Source organism: Nipponia nippon, unplaced genomic scaffold, assembly GCF_047370975.1.
Source record: "Nipponia nippon isolate SJK-2023a ecotype South Korea unplaced genomic scaffold, ASM4737097v1 scaffold_4, whole genome shotgun sequence".
Classification (NCBI taxonomy): Eukaryota; Metazoa; Chordata; class Aves; order Pelecaniformes; family Threskiornithidae; genus Nipponia; species Nipponia nippon.
Window position 1 is genome coordinate 109461020 of NW_028262358.1, and position 23194 is coordinate 109484213.

General features: G+C 42.8%; 1 protein-coding gene and 2 long non-coding RNA genes across 5 annotated transcripts in view; 2 read left to right on the top strand and 1 right to left on the bottom strand.

Moving 5' to 3' along the window:
• Positions 1 to 23194, bottom strand: part of MBOAT2 (membrane bound glycerophospholipid O-acyltransferase 2) — a 178686-nt gene that overhangs the window by 103541 nt on the left and 51951 nt on the right. The window contains exon 1 of one of the 3 annotated variants that reach the window (XM_087774217.1): positions 10373 to 10414. The exons of the other annotated variants lie outside the window; for them this stretch is intronic. The gene's annotated coding sequence lies outside the window, so the exon portion shown is untranslated. Of the gene's footprint in view, positions 1 to 10372; positions 10415 to 23194 lie in introns of those variants that run through there. 3 annotated transcript variants of the gene reach the window in all.
• Positions 19 to 17781, top strand: LOC148053464 (uncharacterized). Its single transcript, XR_015708124.1, has 4 exons — positions 19 to 109; positions 13780 to 13943; positions 16860 to 17021; positions 17621 to 17781. It is a non-coding gene; the product is annotated as an uncharacterized LOC148053464 (long non-coding RNA).
• Positions 17918 to 22938, top strand: LOC148053465 (uncharacterized). Its single transcript, XR_015708125.1, has 3 exons — positions 17918 to 18703; positions 19919 to 20404; positions 20778 to 22938. It is a non-coding gene; the product is annotated as an uncharacterized LOC148053465 (long non-coding RNA).

Sequence of the window (23194 nt, forward strand, 5' to 3'; positions counted from 1 at the left end):
GGGGTCGGTGAGGTAAATCGCGGACCGGCCCAGGAGCGGGGCTGAAGGCGGCGGCCCCGCCGCGGCCGCTCCGCGCTGAGGGCGGGCAGGAGCTGCGCGCAGCGCCCAGGTACCGCGCAGGGCCCGGCGCGGCCTCGCCTTGCGCCAGGCGGCGCTGCGGGGCAGGGGCCCGGGGCCCGGCCGCGCCTCTCCGCGGTGTGCGGAGCTCTGACCTGGGCCGAGGTGTGCGCGGCCTCGCCGAGGGCGATGGCGGCACCTGAGGGGAAATGGCACCGCCCTGCGCGGGGTGGGGAAGCAGGGACAGCCCGCCCGGGGAGCTCCCCGAGGAAGCGGGGTGGGTGCCGGGCGGCGGTTGGCCCGGGTGGGAGCTGTGGAGGCGTCTGTCCCTGAGGGTAGCGCAAAACCCTGCGGGCGCAGGCGTATGTTGAGGGGATGAAGAAATCAGCCCCCGCTCTGCTCCTGACCGTCTCCCCTCGGCAGAAGGGACGCAGAGGCAGCTCAGCAGCTGCCTGCGCCATGGAGGATGAGCGATGGGTGCACGCAGGGCGTGAGGCTGGCCTGGCACCCTGAAGAAGTTGCAAAAGATGGGTCAAAAGCCTACAACCACCCATTGAGGAAGTCTATCATGGCTATCAGCCACATTTTTTAGTTATTAATGGCCCGTTTCTTACATACAGAAACCTGAAGTGGTACAAACGTGAGTACTTTTTCAGTAGGTCCAGCCTAGCAGTGCAGTTTCCTTGAAGAAAGCAAGAAGCGATGTGGTGACGCCAATGGTAGTAAATTGGTATGCAGCACACCTCTTCCACCTACCTGCCCAGTCAACGCTGTCCAATGTGAAACGGTGAAGTCTTGAGTGAAGGCTTCACGTTAGCGCGTGCAGCAGACTCCACCAGATGAGCTTGTGCAGTAGGCTACTTATTAAATCATTCTGGTTTAGTGCCCCACCTGCCTCTTTTACATTAGAGCTTTCTGTAGTTTTTCCTTATGAAATAACTGCAATCTTAATTGTTCTAAATGATGTGGTGAAGGAGGCTCCAAAGGAATATACTGATCTTATCTATAAAACTGCTCGAGAATCCTGGGTCTCTTGAGAGAAAACTGCAGGTTTATTAAATGTTTTTTATAATTATTGTATTTATACCTCTAAACCATGCTGCAATCGGTAATTTACCCTCAACACAAAAATTTCACCATTTTAAGTATGTATGTGAAAGATGACATGCCTTGTCCAATATCATGCTAACAGTCTGAACCATGTCTGGAGTAGTGGCTAGATATGGTGATTTACATAGCCATTTAAGTTCACGGTTAATACTAATTGGTAGTAGCAGGAAAATGGAGGTAAGTGTAATTATCTGAAAACATCCGTTGTTTCTCTTACTGAATTGCAGACCACACTCTGTACTTATGATTTAGCTTGTGGTAAGGTCTTTTGTCTGCATTTAAAGAGACTGGTTAATAGGTACACATAAGTGGGTTTAATTAGATTTCTTCACTGTGTGACAGGCAATTACAATTGTGGTAGCGTCTGCAGCTTCAGAAGCAATAGCATGATGTTTTTGTAGTAAAACAAAGAGAGCTGCTTTCAGAAAGGGGAAAAAATAAAACCTTTTCCCAATTAATTCTGAATCAGTACCTGAAATCTAAACCTGCAAATTATATATACATGTGAGTAACTTCATAGGAGTGCAGTGCCACTAGGCTCAGTACAGTCTGCATTACACTATACATATGTATATATGTATATAAAGACTAAGCTCATTTTATCTGATTTTCTTTTAGTAAGGAGACATATACCTACGCACAAATCTTTGGAAATCTTAACCTAAATATTCTCGAATGAAGCCACAAAAGAGCTGCTTTAGAAAAGGCTGATGATAGCTAATTCTGAATCATAGTCTAGTCACAAGAAATGATTCTGGTGCATCTATATAAATCCATGGAGGTGGTGTTACTGAGACTTCCATGAAGTATTTGCAGCAAATAATTGACCTACTGAATGAACTTCTTACTTTCAATTAACAAAATGCCTGAGAACAAGCTCATGATATCACAGCATAAATGTCAGTTGGTTTTAAAACACAGCCCTTAATTTTCTGGTAATTTTTACTCTTTTTTTTCAATGTATGTGTTCTTGCAATGCTTAGAAAATACAAAAATACACTTCCCTGCATGACTCCTAGGATCTTAGGAGTTCATACTTAAAAGATACATTTATCTATACTGTAAATCACAGTATCATTATAAATAGTTTGCATCTATGGCATTAAGTTACATAATTACATTTTTCACAAGTTTCTACTGGAGAAACGTGGTGTTTCAGGAAGATGTTCTTGTGCTCTTATTTAGGAAGGTGTGCGTTGGGGAAGACAACGTCAAAGAAATACATTGGGCACTGCAGTAAAACTAGGTCTTCTGCTTTTCCTTTTTTTTTTTTTTTGAAAGAAGATTTCATTACATATGTTGTCAGAGAGCTTCATGCCTGTGCGAGAATACTATGTTGTGTGTAGGAAGATGAAGCATTGGCTGGCGACAGGTACCATTCCGCGTCGCATCGGCACAGTAACAGTGCTATTAGTCCTGAAAGTTAAATGATGCTGTGAAAAAGATGACTGGCAAGTGATACAAAGAAGCTAATGTACCCAGAGTAGTGAACCTATAAAATTTCAGGTAAGTTGGACAGTTTTCGGTAGACATTACTTTCCTACTGTTTTAAATATTTGCATGTAAGTGAACAAGAAGCGGTACTTCCACATGGAAATTCTTTCCACCGAAGGCTGTCAGTCAAAATGCAGGAGGATGTGTTCGTTTAATCCCTGTAGAGTGGCTTGGCATAGCATGAACTTCTGATGTTCTGTGATTAAGTTTTTATGGTCCCATAAGTGCTCATAGTTCTTAGGTATAAAAATAGCCACAAAGGCATCTCTCAGCCCTACAGAGATTACTTAATCTGTCAGAATGATGTGACATTGATGTAACGAGCACTAGAGGTTTCCTGTAAACTTTGTTTAGCTGAATGGCAGTTTTAAGATATTCAGGTGTTTACAACACCAGTCTTCCCATATGAGAGTATACAATAAAGAACAAAAAGAGAAGAGCTATGGCAGAGGACAGGAAGGGACAACGGGACAGTTACTAGGTGCACCATTGTGTACAGGTTTTGTTCCTCTGTTTGCTTGATAAGGTTGTTCTGGGAACACATTCACAATCAGAAAATAGGAACAATTATTGAAACTCCTTTTAGCAAAACAGATGAAAAGGAAAACGGGTTTCAGTATTAACTATAGAGAGGCGATCACTTTTCCACAGTAAAGTCTTATTTTAGCCTTACCTCTCTGGCTTTGCTTAGCCTAAAATATTTGAGACTTCATTCCGAAGAGAAGAATATTTCTGCAAAAGCTGATGCCAGTGAAACTGAATTACTGTTCATAAAAAATCTACTATTGAAATTTTGGCATTGGCTTGTATCTTTGTCTCACCCTTCTTCCAAAGCAGTCTTTTGCCATCCCTTCAAATATTCAGCACAATAAGCCTCACATGCATCAGCTGTTTTCTGAAATAATACAATCTTTAATTAGCCAGTTTTGCTGTATTAATGATTTAGTGCCCAGTGTGATTCCTGTTAATATTAGTAGGAATTCATGATCATACTGTTGATTGCCAGCTCAAGTAACATTTGTTTGGCGCTCTACTTATTAGGAAAAATATAAATACCTTTCTACAGTCTAGCTACAGGATAGCTAAAATCTCCCTTTGGCTCTTTTAGCAGAACACTTGGGCTTTAGATTTTAGACTTGTTCTTTTGTTTCGGTCTGAGAGCGAGCAAGCTTCTCTGTTTTTAAGGCAGCAATCAGTTTCTACCCTAAAACTGATTTGGACCAACTTTATTTCCTCTAAGTGCTTAAGTCTTGTAAATTCTGTGATGGCGAAATGCATCGGTGTCTGTCGAAAACATAAACTCGTGTTCAGCTCACACCATTTTGTTTTTCAGTTATAACACTAAGTGTGTTAACAAGATCAGGGAGAGCTTGTAAAGAAGGATGAGTGAAAGCTCACTTTACTGTTCAGCTGTAAATATCAACTCTCGGGTACAGATCTGAGAAATTATAATGTCCTCACTAAAGGAACTTCCTGTTTTCATGACAAGGACAAACCAACTGACTTCAACGAGAAAAAGTTACTCTTATAAATGAGTGAGTTGCCCTTTCAAAGCAAATTCTACTCTAAAATTCCATATGGGGAAGCAGTACAAACTGACAGTGTACAGCATTTCAAAGTGTAATAACCGGTGCCACATGCAATTGGGGTATTGTTGTCATTCTGATGACTGAAAAGTTTGGGGAATAGAAGCCCTTTTTTCAGAACTGAAATAAAAGCAATGAACTTCAAATCTAAGTTATGAGTTTAAGAGCAGTGTTTTTGAGCTTAATTAGGTATTTATCAGACTATGAGAAATACACTGGATGGGAGAGGCTGGTGATAACCTTGCAAGGAACCTGCCACTCTAAAACAGTAGTAAAGAACTGACAAGTCTACCTATTTCATTGATTTAACTGTAAAAAAAGAAGCACATTCATATTAAAAAGCATATGAATAAATGTACAGTGAATACATCATTTAGTTTAATTTCCTGTCATACTGTAACAGCAGGGCATGGAAATAACTGCTTTTAACAAGTTTCTCAGGTTTCTGGGCTGTCTTTGCAGTGCGTCTCCTTGGCTGAAAGGGGAGACCTGACTTTTCTCGATATCTGATGTTACAGGTTCTCGAACTGATCTTTGCCGCTTAGAGAGCTCAGTTCCCAAGGTTCCTCCCACTTGCCCTAGGTGAGTGCAACAAGATAGGACTAAGACCCTTCTTTATTTGGATTAATTGTTTCTGAAATAATAATATGCCTTATTCATCCCAGAGTTGCTTAAGAGTTACTTTTAATGCCAAGATAAGCTTCCAGAGTAAAATGAGTTTATTCTAAGAGCAAAGGTTGAAGTGTAGGAGGGGGTGCAAAGTAAATAACAAAAATGCAATTTAAAATTAAGGTTACCAAGTAAGTTTTCATTTCAGTTGCTTCAGGTTCACAGTTAACTTAAGGGAGAGAAAGGGAGGACTTTGGAATTTTCTTTTTCTGTCCCCCAGGACTGGCTCACCCTAAATAGCTTTCTTAGTCCATATGGTCAATGCTGCTTAGTTCGGGATGGTTCTCCCTGTTCTTATGAATTATCATGTTCAATCCTGATCGTATTTCTATTCAGTAAGGAGTAGGAATTATTCCTTGAGGGGTTTCTGGGGTTAGTCCTTGTGCATTCATTTGAGCTTAGATTACCCTCCTATTTTTGGAACATCTTGTAAGTTTTTGTTACAAGACATCTTCAGTGTCCATGCATCTTACTAGCTTTTTTTTTTGTCTGCCATTCTTTTTAAATGCTTTATAAAAATTGCACATATCAACACTAGAAAGGATAGGGTTGGCCGTACGACACTTCATTCCCACCCCTCTCATGATTCCCACTGTCTCCTTGTCCACACACAGTTTTGAGGCTCCTGCTCTTAAAATTCCCCCCTCGCTACTTTGATTCCAACAGCGTCAGTCAGCACAGCTTGAGGTACCTCCTCTTTGCCAGCCAGTAAGCCATGCTGGACTCTTCAACAGCAAAACTGGTGGTGTGTGTCAGAGTGGGATAAGTGTCAGGTAATGAATGGGAAGTAGGTACTCGGGATGTTTGACCTGGCAGCTGCAGCCTGGAGCAGCCCAGTGCAATTGAAGTTGTCACTGAGTCAGAGCCTGAATGTTTCTGCAGTTGTTCCAGGACACACCTGCTTCCCCAATGCCTTTCTCTTGCTGTGTACAACAAGCAAGAAACTGTTGCCACCTGTGCTGGTGGGTAAGCTTCGCTTTTCAGAGCAGCAGGACAGGGGAAGCTTTGCTCTACTCAGAGATCTAGAGACCTGAGAGGACATGGACCTAGAGCCTCACACCGGTCAGCCACTGAGCATAAAAATACTTAATTGAGATTTAATTTTGTTAGTTGCATCTTAGCTAAGTGTCCCTCTGCAAGCATGTGAGCCTTGTCCAAACACAAATTTGTGAGATACAGTCATCATAATGTAGTCCTCCCCACAAGACACCCAAAGCTTTAATGAGTAATGTTCTGGGAACAGTAGCCAAAGATGCATGTTAATATTCAAGTTTCTGAGAGTTACTTCAAGTCACATACAAGCTCAGATATATGTTCCATTTATATAAGCGGTGTTATTTGCATAAGTAAAGCCATGCGTTTGTTCAACCATTCAGTCAAACATCAGCCTCTCTAAAATTGCAGTGTGCGAACCTGAAACGCTCTAGGACATAAATGTCTTTTTCAGAAAACCAATCTAGGAAACTGAAGAAGCATTTGAGTAAATTGAGTATACTAATATATATATATATATATAAATTCAAAGTTTTTCCTTGTCAGTTCAGTTAAATTATTCTCACATTAGATATATTTATCCTGCTGTATTTTATACAGTGCTTCATTCTTTTGACCCCCTAAACTGTGTGTAAGAGCAGAGTTTAGCTATTACATCCTCCATGATTTTTGAAATTGGTATTTATGATGATAGTAAATTCAACATGTGTCTAAACTGCACTTTAACTGGGGGGGACTAAACAGCCTGAATAATAGGCAGTATTCCGTCTCTTGCTTTGAGTTGGTAGCATCTTCATCACTTCCATGAAGATTAAGATACATGTCTGCATATAATAAAAACTGTTCATAACATCAACTTGCTGTACTCTGTTACGGAGATCAGAATAGTCCCTTTCATAACATTTTGTCTACATAGCTTCCTTGGAGAGAGCAAATCTGTCTGACACGTTGCTGCTTGTTTCATTTCATCCTGCTCTTAGTTTTGACATTTTTATTGACAAATTATGATTACATTTACTTTTAGTAAGGAATTGTGAGTACTAAAGATTTCATAGGAGCACTGGCTATATTTCCTTGTCTTGTTTAAATGTGAAGTAGAATTATTGCGAAATTGAGAGAACAATGAAGAGCTTAACTGTTTTGTTTTTCTTCTAAAAGTACCATATTAAAGTGAGATTCTGTGGAAGAATGTAGAACAGACAACAAATTCAAGAATATGTAGTTACTCTGTGGAAATCACTACCAGAAAATAAAAGCCATTTTAAAGGTATTTTTAAAAATACCAGCAATGGTAGACATAGTTTAAAATGACAAGGGATATAAATCTGTAAGCCTTGGACTTTTAGTTATTAAGCTAAGCAATTGTTATCTGTTCTGTGGAAGAAACTTATGTGTAGGTTATTATGTAACTGACTTCTCAGATTTTTTGCACCTTTTTTGAAAGGTGCTAGAGAGAGACGGAGGATGCGAGACCACTGATCTGATTCCCTGGCGCTGTAAAGTTGTTCCACCTCTTCCTAACTATGCCCATTTCTGTTAGAGAGTTATTGTGTCACAGGGAAGAAATACTAACTTCAGGATCCTGCAGTATATAACATTGCAGGGGACCCTTGAAGCTGAAGGGAGCCCTGTTCCTGTAACGCTCCAGTAGAGTTAATATCATGAAGCGTATGATTGATGTTCTCGGGGCTGCACTCCCTGCTGTTTTAAACAGGAAGCTCTTCCAGTATCGCTTCAGTTCAGCGAACAAGGCCACTTCCTTAACAATACAATAACAGGAATTTGATCAGAAACTTGAAAATTCAGTTCTCGAAGGCATGAAGATGATTCTTTTCATTCTTGCATTATCATCTCCAGTATTTAGGTATAAACGTTATGCTTTCTGTTTGGGAAAAAACTGCTTTCCTCATATGTGGTTCACCACTAAGAACAGTAGTTTTAGACAGATGCTGTGCAGGTTGCTCAAGAGAAAACCCTCAGTCATTGCCTGTATTCATTCGCTACTTCTAGTACAGATACAAGGAATATTACAGGTAAATAAAACTGAATGATTTATACTGCAGAACTAAATTATTTGCCTTAGTTTTTACTGGTAAGATTTCCTTTCAGGGACCCCAGACCGTGGAGATCAGTGGAAGTCTGGGGCTCTGAAGACTTAACCTCAGTTGAGGAGGATTGAGTTAGGAAACATTTAAACAAACAAAGCATACGCAAGTCTGTAGGATTTGGTGGGATTCATCTATGCATGCAGGGCTGCTCTCAATTTTACCTGGAAGGTCATGGCAATCAGAGGAGATTCCTGGGGACTGTAAGAAAGCAAATATAACACCTGTCTTCCAGAAGGGCAAGAAGGAGAATCCAGGGAACTACAAGCCTGTCAGCCTCACCTCAATCCCTGGGAGCATAATAGAGCACATCCTCATGGAAGCTATTTTCAAATATATCATGGACAAGATGATTAGGAGTTGTCAGTATGGATATATGTGGGGATCAGCATGGATATATGTGGGGGAAATCATGCCTGACCAATCTGATAGCCTTCTGTGATGAAACAACTAGCTTTGCTGATGAGAGGAGAGCAGTGCACGTTGTTTATCTTAACTTTAGCAAGGCTTTTGACATTGTTTCCCCCAACATCCACACAGACAAACTAATGAACTACAGACTAGGTAAATGAACAGTGAGGTGGACTGAAAACTGGCTGAACTGTTGGGCTCAAAGGCTTGGGCTGGGCACAAAGTCCAGCTGGAGCCCAGTCACTACTGCAGTGCCAGAGGCGTTGATAGTGGGCCCAGTACTGTTCAACCGCTTCATTTAGGACCTGGATGATGGGAACAGAGTGCACCCTCAGCAAGTTTGCAGACAATACAAAGTTGAGAGGAGTGGTTGATAGGCCAGACAGATGTGCTGCCATTCAGAGGGACCTCAGCAGGCTGGAGAAATGGGCCAACTCCTGTTCGTGAACCTCAAAGTTCAACAAAGGGAAATGCCAAGTCCTGCAGCGGGTGAGGATTAACCCCATGCACTAGTACACACTGAAGGCTGGAAAGCAGCTTTGCAGAAAAGGATGCAGGGCTCCTGGTAGACAAAAAGCTGACCATGAGCCAGCAATGCGAACTTAGAGCAAAGAAGGCCGACAACATCCCGGGCGTTGCCAGCAGGTCAAGCAAAGTGATTCTTCCTCTCTAGTGAGGCACTGGTGAGACCGCACCTTGAGCGTTCTGTCCAGTTCTGGGCTCTCCAGCACAAGAGAGACATGCACATAGTGGAGCAAGTTCAGCGAAGGGTCACAAAGATAATTAAGAGAATGGAGCATGTGTCATACAAAGAGAGGCTGAGAGAGCTGGAACTGTTTAGCCTGGAGGAGAGAAGGCTCAGGAGACCTTATCAATGTGTGTAAATACCTAAAGGGAGGTAGTAAAAGACAACAGAACCAGCATCTTGTCATTGCTGCCCAGAAAGGACAAGTGGCAATGGGCACAAATTGAAAGACAGAAAATTCCTCTTAAATATAAGAAATAATTTCTTTACAGTGGGGTTGGTCAAACACTGAAACAGGTTTCCCAGAGGGGTTGTGGAGTCTTCAGCCTTGGAGGTCCTCGAAACCCAACTGGATAAGGTCCTGAGCAACCCGCTGTAGCTGACCTATCTTTGAGCAGAGTGATGCCTGCACTAGACGATCTGATGAGGTCCCTTCATGCCTCAACTGTTATTATTCTGTGAGTGTATCAAGTTAGGGTAGCCAGAAGGGTTTGAGATAAATTCCATCATTTGCAAATGGAGCATAAGAACATAAGGAGCCAGCTACAGCCTCAAGTTACATTATTGGCCAGGAGTTTCTATTCAAGAATACAGGATTTGTGCATATCAGTAGTGAAGTACATATAAACGGACAATGCTTGCGGGACAGACTTCAACAGTTCCTTTTGGCACTCTATGCTAAGTTGCTAATAGACATCCTCCAGATTGGAATTTCCAGTTGTAGAGAGCTTTGACTGAAAAAGTAATTTAAAATCCTTTTCAATTTCTGTTGAAATCTGTTCATTCAAGGAACCTGCTGGGAAACCCTATGATTCAGCCGTGCACAGGCTTGTATTTTTAATGGGTGTTTGAAGAACTCAATTAAACTTCCAACTCCAAGAAATTGCAAGTTGTGGCTTTTATGTATGTGTGCAACAATGTCACTAAATAAAGGGGAAAGAGCATAAAGATGCTTCTCTCCACCCTTTTACTGAATCTTTGTTCAGTAGCTCACATACAGTTTCTGGCTTTTGGAATTGTCTGGGCTGATGCCGTGTTTTGGATAATGCTCAGGTAAATCGCTTCTTTTCCTGCAGTTTATTCCTAGCCATGGTTATACCATTGTTATACCATGGTTATACCAATTCTCTTCCCTTTTTTTCTTTTTTTTGTCTCCGTCCTTTCCCCTCCCATCTCCTTGTGGGGCATGGCGTGGCACGTACCTGGAGACACACCACACTGAAGCTTCAGATTCTCCCTCTGAGGAGAGATTCTACCGTTGTTCTGCAACAATTCAGACATTTCTCTTGGATCCGTGTCATCAGCTGTGCGAGCCTTAGCAGGGATTCAACAACTTCCCTTTTCTTTCCTGATACGCTCCAATAGTCTCTTTTTGGCCAATGTGCAATTAGTCTGTCCAGAACCACTGCAAAGGCTTTCCCTTTTCTCTTCACTAACAGTTGGGTGTTTGCATGTTTGGGGAAGAAGGTAAAGGCTGGACCTGTGTTTCTCAGCCATCTGCTTCTCCGATGACATCTTTCTTTAAACTGTGTTATGGAAGACGACTAGCAGGGTCTCCAGCGTGATGGTTCTACATAAACAAATAAAAAGGCATGGTTCTTGCTCTAAAATTTTACAGTAAAAAGAGAGAAATGCCATGAAAACCAATTAAGTCATTGAGGCTTGACACAGGTACATAAATTTGACAGGATAAAGCTGCATCACGTAAGATAGGAAATACTCATCAATTCAATCTTTGCAATACATAATTTTTTATCCCATTTATACAATTCCACCCATAGATCCTAAAAAAACTGCCAAAATCTCGTATATTAAATTTTGCAGCACTATAGAATAGAAGCATATGTATGTTTTATACCTGACGTGAAAAAGCGTGTTGACTGATGTGCTTGTGTTGCAGGGATTACAAGACAAGGCCAATGCTGCTTAATTGCATCATTCTCCCACTTGCTCATGTGTATACTTGGGTTTGTCCTGCAAGTTGGGAAGAGCAAAACTCTTTTTTTTTTTTTTTTATCCCACACTGCTTTCTGAAACTTATACGAGGTCGTAATACCCATGTGCATGCTGTGCTGCTTGCAACTTTTGACTGTATTATCCTGGGAGGAGCATTGCAGGTTTCCTACAGGACCCAGTAAAACAGCCTTTTCCCTTTGGGAAAGCAATTTGTGTTTCTTTATTAGCCCAAAGCTAGAGGCTATTTGAATCCTCCAAAGTCTGCACTTTACTGATCTAGGCTCAGACTTCCCTGCTTACTGCTGTGGAGGGAAAAAAAAAAAAAAAAAAAAAGCATGGACCTTCTTTACGTCTGCAAGTCTTGTATTCTTTTGGGGGAACAACACCCAGACATACTGTACAGGGACATTAAGTGCTAAGGAGGAGATAAAGCAGGAAGGAAGGAAGGGAGCAGTACAGATGTGGAAGACCTAATACATGGCTACACAGTGGGCTTTTCGGAGCAGGGTAAATATCATTGCCTACATGGTTCGTACCTCTCCCCGCAAGCAGAACAATACCCATGATCCCAGAACTTCTGCCTGAGGAACCTGCCTCAAATCTCCAGTGTCTCAATCAAGAAATGGTAGAGACTGGCTACCCTGGGCTGGTGTTGGCAAGTCAACTATTAGACTCAATAGATAAACCATGCTATCAGGAACACAGCTGAAATATTAGCTAGTTTTTAGAATGTTGTAGTTATAGGGTACAGATGTCCACTTGATTGCAGCATTTGAAAGAGCCAAGTTAACCTCAAAAAGTAGTATTCCTTTGTCCTGCAGGATTAGGCGACTGTTGGGGAACGTTCATAAACACCCATTTGGATGAAGGCTCCGCTTCAACGTGTTTTGAAACGGGTGAGCACTCACCTCCTTGGACAGCCGAAACCTACTGCCACACGTATAGCTCTGTCACTGTTTAGGGGGAACTGAGCCTGGCATCTTCCGACGCGACCTCAAAGCAACCTCGCACAATATGGGAGGTGCAGAACATTTTGTTGTTAGTTGGTCAGAGGTAGCAGAGTTCCACAGTCATAAAGCAGTCACATAAACAACGTTGACCTAGGCCAAGAGAGGCTAGTGAAATTAATGTTGAACATGTTTACTTCCCTGCTCCGTACAGGTACTTTAATAAGTTATTGCCTGCAACCATGTACAGTGTTAAGTTGCAAAATACCTTGCAACATATTGTCCTCATTTCTTGCAGGCCGTGTGGTCTGTATTTGCTTAAGCTTCTAGTGCCTGGGGCTGTTCTGCCCAGGGCGTTTTGTCACAGATTAATTTTTGGACTTTATTAGGCAAGCATTTAATTACTGTGGGGAACAATATGACACGTTTGAACAGAAAACGATACTAAATTCACAAAGCGTACCAGAAAATATTTAAGGAGTCCTGTCAGATTGCTAAGGAAAAGTAAATGTACTTTCTAACTGTGGGAATGCATGCAAACAAGCCAAAATTCAAACTTTTGAAATGCTAGGACTGGGGCATGAGTTGTGAGTTCCCTTTCATTTGAGGGTCGTCTTTTCCATGATGCCTCTTTTTTATTTGGCAGGGACCGAAGAGGTTGCCTGGCCACTATGTGAGGTCACACAAGCATCTCATAAAATGCTCGTCTTTGCCTTTTTCATTCTTTGGGAAGCAATAGACCAAAGATTCAGGGGAGTTTGGGATGCCTGCCTCCGAACTTGGAGGGCAACTTGTGAGACAAGGCCTACGTGTCCTTGTGTCTGTCGGAGCTGTTTCTCAGAGCCCTGGCAGAAGTGCCAGTGCTGGGAGTTGCACATGCTCTGCATGAGTTCCTGCGTGAGCGTGGATGGACCTTCATCGCTGAATTAACGGTCAAAGTATTTCTGGTCTGCCTCCACCAAAGGATTTCTCTTTCAAGAGCCCTGCCAGGGTTTGTGATTCCCACATGCCTGCAATAACCTCTGCAATTTTTTGCCTCTTAATTTGAGTAGAGAGGTGCATTTTCTCCTGGCCTGACACCGTGGTGACCATGTGCTCCTGCTCCTCTGTTTTTACAGTGTCTACAATGGGAAAAAACAATCCCTTCGGTATTCTTTTTCAGATAGCAAGACATGGATTTTCAGTGTAAGAATTAATTACTTTTACATGGCCGGATCACAGTTTGCAGATTTAATTTTACTTTGTGCCGTTTCACCTTTGAGCTCAGCAGTCCTCAGAGGTTTCTGGTAAAACGTATCAAGGCGACAACAGACCATATTGCGAGACGGTGGGTTTTATTTGTTGCTTTGTTTAAATCGCTGTTATAAGCTTACTGACTTCCAGTGGAAAGTGATTTGCCTCTCAGCATTAATGTGGCTAAACAGATAATTAGAGCCTTAGCCTTGGGCCTGTTTGACTTCCTCACAGCCTGGGCAACCCGCTGGGGATATAATGGGGATTAATATCTTAGAGATTCCTGAATGGGGAAGAGGGGAAATCTCTGAGGCCAACATGGCCTGGGCATTGTCTTCAGGCCGTGCAAAATTTTTTCAAAGCGTTATGAACACACATTGTGTAAGTAAAATGAGAAATATTCTCAACTTGAAAACACATTGCACTATTAGTTGACCAAACCTATTGCCTAAAATGCTTTCTCCCTTAAATAGTGCCAACATCTGGATCTGGAATAGCGCTGATCTGAAGTAACTACTTTTTGAACGATACCTGCCAGCCAGCCTTCCCACAAGGACAGCTTATCTGCCACGGCAGAGCCAGAAGCAAGTGGTTTGCAGTTTATCACCAGGATCTCCCGTGATACAGCTCCGCAACTGTGAGTGCTCAAAGGAGCCCTTGCTCAAAAGCATTGGCTGCTGCACTGCCTGGGACTGCTTCCACCTAAACCAGACCAGCAGTATCCACCTCTGGTGACTTTTAACATTAATAAATGTCACCCACTAAAGCAGACCCGCAACCAAAAAGCTAAATTGCAACTTAACTTTGCTAAAACTTTTCCTTAGACTAATCCACAAGCACTGTGCTTATGTAGATGATGATGATGATGATGATGATCAGTGAGGCACAGGTTGCAGCATTTCCCACACACCACAAACCATCTTCACTTAGGGGACAACCCTCTATGAAAACAGATATCATTAGCGCAAATGAACCCAAGAGAAAGAAGTTTAAGCAAATGGTTGACTTAACAGTTCTGCAGCATTGGTGCTGTTACCTGACTTTGGGTTGGGTCATTGAGATGGTGTTGGAGAAGCTGCACTGCTGTTCTCATGGACTCTGGAACAGCAGATCCATTAAAGATGCCTCACTGTGAAGAACCTGGCCAAGTATCCAAGGCAATTTCTTTTAGGGGAAAAATACCAGGCTAGATGGTTTGCTTTGCAGATTATCGTGCCCCACCTGGCTGGAGGCAGCAGTCAAACCGAGTAATGCAGCACAAGCCATCAGCTGCTTCTGAAAGTTATTTTCCATGTGAGTTGTCCATACTTGTCTGCAAGTGCTGTGGCCAAGACAAAACCACCCTTGTTTTGCTATTTGAATATTTATGCACATAATTGCATATTTTAAAATATTTTAGCCTTTGTGTGGGAATTGCTGAGATGTGTTTTATTACATAATTAAAAAAAAAAACAACACTAGAGCAATTCAAAGTGATACAACTGCTCAGTTTATGTATATAGAAACACCTCTGGCTGGCACTCATCCATGCAAGCAGCAGGCATAAACCCATTGCTTGGTTTCTTCCACAGATCAGACCCAGTCAATCTGTGAGGAGGACAGGATCCTTTCTAACAGCAAGGCTCCCTGTAGCTGTCTGTCTGGAAATCTCTTCCCAATTGTACAGAAATTTTCCTCAAGCAATAGCAAAGGTGTAAATCAGTGCTTGCTGTTTTGGGGGCCTCATTCAGAGCGCAGAAGGATCTCTCCTGGTGCACCAGGTCCCACGATAATTCTTCTAGTGCCTGGGGGAACCGTTTGTTCGGGAGGTTGCTCCAGATCATGTGTTGGGACACCAGGCCATGTCTGTGTCGTGGTAACACTTCAAGGCATGCTCTTTGACTCTCCTCCCTTTTTTCTCCTCTGAAAAAGGGACTTGTGAAAAAAAAAAACCAGGAGTGTGGGAAGTTCAGTGCTGAAGGCAATATAAGGACTTTACTGGGCTCTACGTAGCAAAGGCTTGAAGCCAGGGCGTGCCCGGGCACAGTTCAGACCCGTTGCCTTTCAGGAAGTTAGCGTCATATGTCTGATGCTGTCCTCAGATTGCTACGTGCAACCTCCCTCAAAATGGCATTGCTGTAATCTGCTTAATATATCAGCTGAAGTCACGGGGCCTGCTGTGCCCCTGCCAGGGGCTGATCAGAATTTGACTGCGCTCTTCCTACCAACCAGCTGCATGCCAGGAGCGCCTATGGCTTGGGCTGGCAGCTTGGAGCAGCACATGGCAATGAGAGGCTGAAGGCCAAACACGGAGTTGTACAATACTGCCTCAGCAAAGCACCGGGATGGGGAAGTTTGTCCAAAAGGCAGAAGAGCAGGAGATTTGGGGATGGCAAGTGAAGGATGGACTGGCTTAAATCCATCCTCCAGCCTGCGGTTCTGCTGGAGCCACAGTGCAAATGAGCAGGATAAAGCGGGGGCAGCAGCTGAAGCAGGTGTAGGAGTGAAATCTGAGCTCCCCAAGTCAGGCTGCCCTTACGCCACAGGGCAAATATAGGAGCGCGGCGGGCTGCTTCTCGGGTGGTCTGGCAGAAGCATGAGCAGGAGCTCACACCCGAGCCCAGCCGGGCACGCAGTCATCGGCCTGCGCTCCTGGAGGCGCAGCCGCGGGAGCGTCTGTGGAGCTGCTGGAGCGCTGTCAGGCAGATTTGTGACCGTGCAGCCCTGCAACACAGCATCGCCATGGCCAGTAACAGGCCGTAAACTTTGTCCTTAGTTTGCAAGGCCTCAGGCTCTGCCTGAACTTTCTTGACGTGCCTGCAGCTTTGTTTTACTTGGTTTAGCCATGGCCGCCATTTTTCTCATTGACCAGGTGTCTGTATATAATGTGGTTTACTTTAGTTTATCGTTGTGTGGTAGTTTTGTATAGAGAGCAGTAACAAGCAGTTGTTCTGGGTAGGAAGAGACGTTTGCAACTCTAACACGATGATGTGTAGAGCAACACAGGGCTGGTACGGTGGTGGAGGCGTTGAGAAGTGGAGACGTGGGATGTGGCGCAGAGGCGTGCAGGGTGGGGTGGGTGGTAAGAGACGGGGCACAGGCTGGCATGGGGGAGCCCCAGCCATAAACAGCTCCGTAGTGGTCAGTTAAAAGAACCTGCAGACCTGGAGCTTGACAAAGCTGGTTTCAGGATTAACAAAGAAAACAAAGAAATAGTATCTAACATAGGTAAATGGGACCATATATAGTAAATTCAGATGTTACCTGCACCTGCAGACCAATTAAGAAAGACAAAGGTGTAAATGTGTGTTAGCAAACATACATATATGACCCTAAGTAGAAGGAAGATTGCTATTACTGTAACTTTGTCCATATATACATATCCTGCATTATTATTCTTTGGTTTTCTGTAATAATTAGATCTAGACTAATGATGATTCCTGAATTAAACTGGGAAGATTTGCAGTACACTAACAATAAATTCTTGCCTTTACTTATATATATAAGGAATGCTTCTTTTTTGCCCTTTTTTGAACCTAACAAAACTGAACACCCGTTTTCTTTATTTGTGTAGCTCTTGCAGTGTCCTGGGAAGAGAGGCACTGTCCTCGGCGGGCTGTTTGCGGAGCGGCCCGGGTACCTCCCCAAGGCATGGCTGAGAGGGCAACTCAGCAAATGCATGGCAGAGTGGAATCAAGTACTGACGTCATCTTGATTCATCCGGCGCATGTTCTCAGTGTGTGACTACACCCTTCTTTCCCACAGATTTTCAGCTTGAGATTTCTTAATTTAGCATAGGATCTAATTATGTACTTTTGACACTACCATAAAACCATTGTCCTTAGTATTATTTTGTCTCTTCTTTTCAGTGTTCTGAAGTAAATCTCTCGATTGAACACAAGATTACTCAGGAGTTCAGATTTAAATGTTAATTTCTGTTTAAAGATAAACAATAGTAATTACTACTAATTGCATGCAGACAGTTGTTCTTACCCAGCAAGTGCATAGCACTTTACAAATATTGATGGAGTCAGTCCTGTAGTGCCAAAAAACTTAAGTAAGCATAAATTTGGGCACTCAGCGTGAAACAAATCTGGTAATACGTGTGTGTAATGAAAGCGTGTAGTGGTTTATGCTGATTTACTCAGCCCGTTGAATGACTGTGTAGCCAAAACCCAGTTAAAGGAACTGGGGAGTGGCTGTGTAGGACAAGGGGCAAGGACTGCAGAGCCTGGAAGGGTTTGCTAGGGCGGGACGCTGTAAACACAAGGCAGAAAGCTTGAATTGATATTTATTTCCTTACTTTGTTTCTTTTTTATGGCTGTCAAATTCCAGAAAGGGAAGAGTTGCATTGAATGTGTCATCGAGCAGGTTGGGCTCAACATCTGTTTGCATTAGAACTGCATCTGCTTTGAGATGGGAAATTAGAAGAATAGAGCGTAAGAGGAACACTGGAGCAGCAAGTATCGCCTCAGCAAAGCCAGTCTCAGGCTTGATCTGACAACCACCTTACATATTTCTTTTTATAAATTAATCAAATCTATTTATAAGCACTGTTACGTTGTTTTTCCTTATTACTCCCACTGGAAAGTTTTTTCAGAAACTCACTAGTTTGTTCTAATGTCAGTAAGAATCAGCTTGGGTACCTTGATACCCACTGTGTGCTTTAATTTGAAGACCACACTTCCTTTCACGTGCTCTTTTAACTCAAAATTGACTTTAAGGTCCCATTCCCACTGCTGGTCCTGCACTGGGAGCTGCCCTTACGGAGCACCTGGCATTCTTGCTGTTACCAGTATTTTAAGTCATCCGTGTGTTCTTTTCTTCACTCATTGCCAGTGCCTTAAAGTAATCAGTATAAGTAATTTGCTCTAAGTGCAACAATTGCATTTGCTATCACTTTGCTATGTGTGTTTAAGATGTTTTCCTTAATTTTCTCATTCCTACATTTCTGCATTATTTTGAATTAGCCACGCAGCATGCTGGATTGGATTGACAGCCCAGAATTCAGCGTTCACTTGTCCTGCCCTTCATTACGGGATTTTGTTCTTTTCCATGGGCAATGTTCATGGATTCTTAGCAGAAGGAATGGAGATCAAATTAACAAAGAAGCTGTACGCTTCCTTTGCTGGCATTAAATAAATGCTGTACATTTCGAGTCATTTCAGCCATTCAATCCATTTTAGGCAATTTTCAAACCACTGTCAGACAGCCAGGGGAATCTACTGCTGAGCTCTCCTATTCTTAAGAAGAAAATGTTGCACTTGCATTTGGAGTAGCTTATTAATTTTGCTTTCTAAGTACAGCTAAAAATCAAATATAAAATGTGACTGAAAAACAAGCCAAGAGTTTCCAGTGCTACTTGACATAAATCACAACCTGTCACCAGCCAGTGACCGACTCCATCCCACTAGGCCGGTAAGTCCCATGCTTAACAGGCTCCAATGCATGCCTCATGCAATACAGATGTTTTTTAACATCTTCCACTATAACTTCAATACTAGAATGATTTTATTCTAGCATTTGTTAAGCAAGAGTGCATGTTGTGTGGTAGACAGTTTTTGCCGTGCAGCTAAGTGGCCCCTTCTTAGGCTGTTGATATAGTGATGAGAAATTGTTCTGAATAAAATGCCCTGCAAGGCACTAATTAATCTAGTAACAAATTGCTTTTAGCTACAGTCACTAAACTTTGCTGTGGAAAAATAAGAAAAGTTGCTAGAAAGAATTGGCCAAAATACTCAAGAAGTTGTACTTGAAAAATACTGAAAATAAAGAACTGTAAGTCAATTGTGATTTTGTCAAGATTTTCTTCCTGAGTGCAATTGAAGATGAACCAATCCAAGCAAAAGAGGTTTGTTATAGCAAATAATACACTTTGTTTATAGGCTTGTTACAGCAGTGGAAAACACTCTGTCATCTGCAACATTTCTCCCCAAAATGGCAAGACACTAGCCACCAGTTTGGCCGCTTTTTATTTTCAGCCCGCCACTGCAGGGCACTTTAATAATCTGTTGTGTGAAGTATAGGTCAAAACCTCCAGAGCTCTTTGCTATAGAGTAAAAGCTAACGCCTCCAAGTTCTTGTGCTTTTATTCTTACACTGACTGCTGTTTTCCAGCATATTCTCTCCTAACTGACCAGCTGCCAAATCTCATCTTTCAACATATTGAGGATGAAGCTGTACAACTTTTTTTCTTGAGCTTATCAGAAAACAAGGTTATGTTTGTGGAGTAGGTCCAACGTAATAGCTTTAATGAGCACATGAAGTGGGCAGCTTGTGGCATTCATGTTGAGTCAAAAGTCGTTCTGTAGATGAATTTGTTTTAAACTTACTTACATACTGCTGGGATATCATCATCTCTTGCGCCCAAATGTCTATTGAGAAGCCCTATTGAGATAGACATTGAATGACACTGTTGTAGCTTCAGTTGACAAATACTCACTGACAACTTGGAGTGGTTTTAGCACAGGCAGCAGGCTTTCCAGAAACGGCCAGCGTGCTCCTTTCGTCTCTGGTTTGGGGCCTTTGCATTTTCAATGACATTTGCATTGTGCAGAACGAGTACCGTGAGCCATCCCACCTCCAAGTGTCGGTTCAATGTCTTACAAAACATTGCTCATCCTTGCTTTGCAGTGCTGTCTTGGACCGTGACGTGTCAGCAGCCTTGTCACCATCGCCTTTCATCGGGGAGAGGTGAACTCTGGTTCGGGGAGCACCGCCGGGCAGGTGAAAGCCTCAGCTGCAAAAAGCTCATATTGGCAATGCGTTTTCTCCCATGCTCGGTAGAGCCTCACACCACTGTGACAATTGAAGCTCTGAGGTCCCATTTTGAGGTTCTGAAGAAATTCTGACTTTCTGAAGAAATGTGTATTTTTGGCCAGTTTTGCCACTGTTCTGACTTTCGCTGGAAGTGCTCCAAGGTGAGCAGTTGTGCTGATGTTTGACCCAGAAAGCTGAGTTCTTTGTGGCCAGTAAAATGACACTGCACCGCCTTTCCCCACTTTAATAAAGTACCCACCGGCACCTGGCAGGTATTTTTCCTGATCAGCATAATAAGTTACCCTTCATGTCAGGTAGAAAGACAAATAAACCATGGATTGAACGAGGAAGCCTCCAGAGGTGAGTTAAGACTATGGCTACTGAGTGATCCTATGTTTGAATGTTACTTCTTTGTATTGCTCGTGAGCTTGGTTGTCATGAAAATTGGATTCTTCAGCAGAACTAGTGTAAACCTCCATTATGATTTCAAAACCTATTACTGTTTTCTAAATTCAGAAAATAACAAATTTCAGTGAAAAATAATACAGAAATGCTGTATAATTTTATGTCCTAGCATGGCACATAGGTGCTGGGAAATGACTGCTCTTTTTGTATAAAGAAAAGTACATATTCTTTTTGAAACTTGTTTGACTTAGTAGCTTTTAAAGTCATTAACCTTTGCTAATGTGATCAGTTATGGATTAAGAGCCCTCATTTTGTCCCCCACGCACAGATTTGCCCCTGCAGCGTCTACAAGGAACCAAAAAAGGTACCGAAGGAGTCGCTTCTGGCAAGAGCATACCTGGATCATCTTTATCTTGTTGATTATCAGTCTGTAATGCTAGCCAGCCTGCAGTGCTCAGTGGGCGAAGGCCATGAAAGAGACACCCAGGAAGCTTACATGATAACAGCCATTTTCCCCGAAATGAGTAGAGAAATGCAGTGACAGACCAACCTGTGGAAAGGCATACTGACAGCGCGACCCGAGCGCTCACACCCATCGCTGTTGACTGCTTCTGTTAGCACTTAAGTGCGGTCGTGGTAAATCAACTGCCAGGGTGCTACAGTAGAGGTTTGCAGCACAGTTTTCCCATCACCGAACTGGGAAGTCCAGGGCAGGGAGCTCATGATCGGCTGTGATGGAAGACAGACCCAATACTCGGGTGAGAATGATGTATGAAGATCCCTGGTAACAAGTTGCATGGAAACATGGGCCCATTTGCCCAAATGAGCAAGGAAGGAAGTGTCTGCTCCTTAGGCTATTGGGGATGTTAGTGGAATATTCTCTTATTTTGGGAGATGTTGCTTCCATAGTTCATGACAGTTGTTAGCCCATGAGAAAAGAGTTTAGCCATACCCTAAGGGAGTGCTGAATGTCTGTGGGATGTTCTTTTGAAAAGCTGAAAGAGAAATTATGTCTCTTACGGCAAAGCTAGAGATCGCCCTTTGCCTTTGCATCAGCGTGTGCTCCGGAGAGAAACGCCTGCTATTGTACAACACTGGGGAGAGCAAAGGATTACTTCTGGGAGAGGGATGGAAGCCAGGTACAGTCTGAACAACTCCAAAGGATGCAGGTAAAGTGTATGAAGCAGTCAAGGAAACAGATCCTCCCGCTTGCTGCCCAAGGAAAACCACAGTGGAGGGCTACGCTGTAAGCAAGGGAACATGTTTGTGGCTGATTTTATTAGGGATAATCGTATGGAGTCCATAGTCTGATATGCACAGGTTAAACTGCATTTGAATAACATTTTCCAGAAAAATAGTAGCAACAAATTTATATAAGACAATGAATCTTTCATAGAAATAAAGTTATCAAAGATTGTGATAAAAGACCAATAATCATGAGGAATGGTCAAAATAAGGTTCTGATCCATTGGTCCTGTAATTAGGCAGAGAGAAATTGTAGTCCCATTAACGATGGGGTTTTTATGCGTTGTGAGGGCAGAAGACGGAAGGACAACGCTTCAGTCATCCGAACGACGAGTTCCATTCGGCCGTCTGCTTCCTCCCCAGCTACGGCGGCGTCACGTACCACGGCTGAGATGAATTCTGCCCTCACAAAACCTCTGTAGCTTCTAGAAATTTGTCAGGTTCTCTGAGAGAAGTAAAGTTCTTTCCCTTATGATGGTAAGTGCTATGGAAAATAAGAAACTGAGGTTTCAGAAGATAAATAGCCAGGAATACATGAATTCCTCAAGATCTCAGTGGTCCAGTTAAACCCTTTTCTTTATGAAGACTCAGCTCATGAAAAACTGAGTATACTAATAAAACAGTGAGTCACCATGCCTTTCTTATTGATTCTTGTTATCTTTCTGTATCCGAGGCAACAATAAACATGATTTATATGCACAGCATTTCATTTCCCGTCGTGTTCTAATCTCGCGTTGGTGTGGAAAAGTCAACGAAGATGGATGGTGAGCAGCGTGCAAACTGGGAGGCGGGCAGCAAACGTGGCCAGAAATTGGAGGGAGTTCATATTGCAGAGATAAGTAACGCTTTTACATCTCTAAAGCTGATGCCATTTAGAGTATATCCAAAGTATATCCAAAGAAAAGGAATTATGTGACTGGTAAGGCAGATGGTAGTGTCTGTACTCACAAAAAATGCCCATTTAAATCCCCACGTGCAGATGAATCATAATAAGGTGCTTAATACTTATGAGCATTACTTTCCTCCACAGCACTGCCGAGCAGGAACAAGTTTCTGTGAGGACGCCCTCTGTAAAGTCCAGATAATCTAATCTCTGTTGGCCTGGCCCACTACAGCAGTCCCCCTCGCTCGGCCACACGGCCCACCGGACACGGACGGTACCACAGGAACTGCCAGGGCCTTCATCTGCGTTTCCTATGTCCCACGGGTGTTTGATGGATAGCTGCCTGGAAACAGGCCGTAGGCTTCCTGCTGGCATCGTTGACAAAAAATTAATTCAGTCTTCTACAGTATAGGCAGACTAGAGGAAAACTGCTACAGGCTATTTTCTGGTTCCTTATTTTTTGATACATTGTTGGGGCTTTTTTATTCTGAAACAACATTGAAATTGGCTCTGAAGGGCCGCCCCTTTCATTTATTGGCTCTGATAACATCCTCTATATGATTGTGTTCCTGTCGAAACGGTGCTATATAACTAAATGCTATTTATCTTTGCACAAG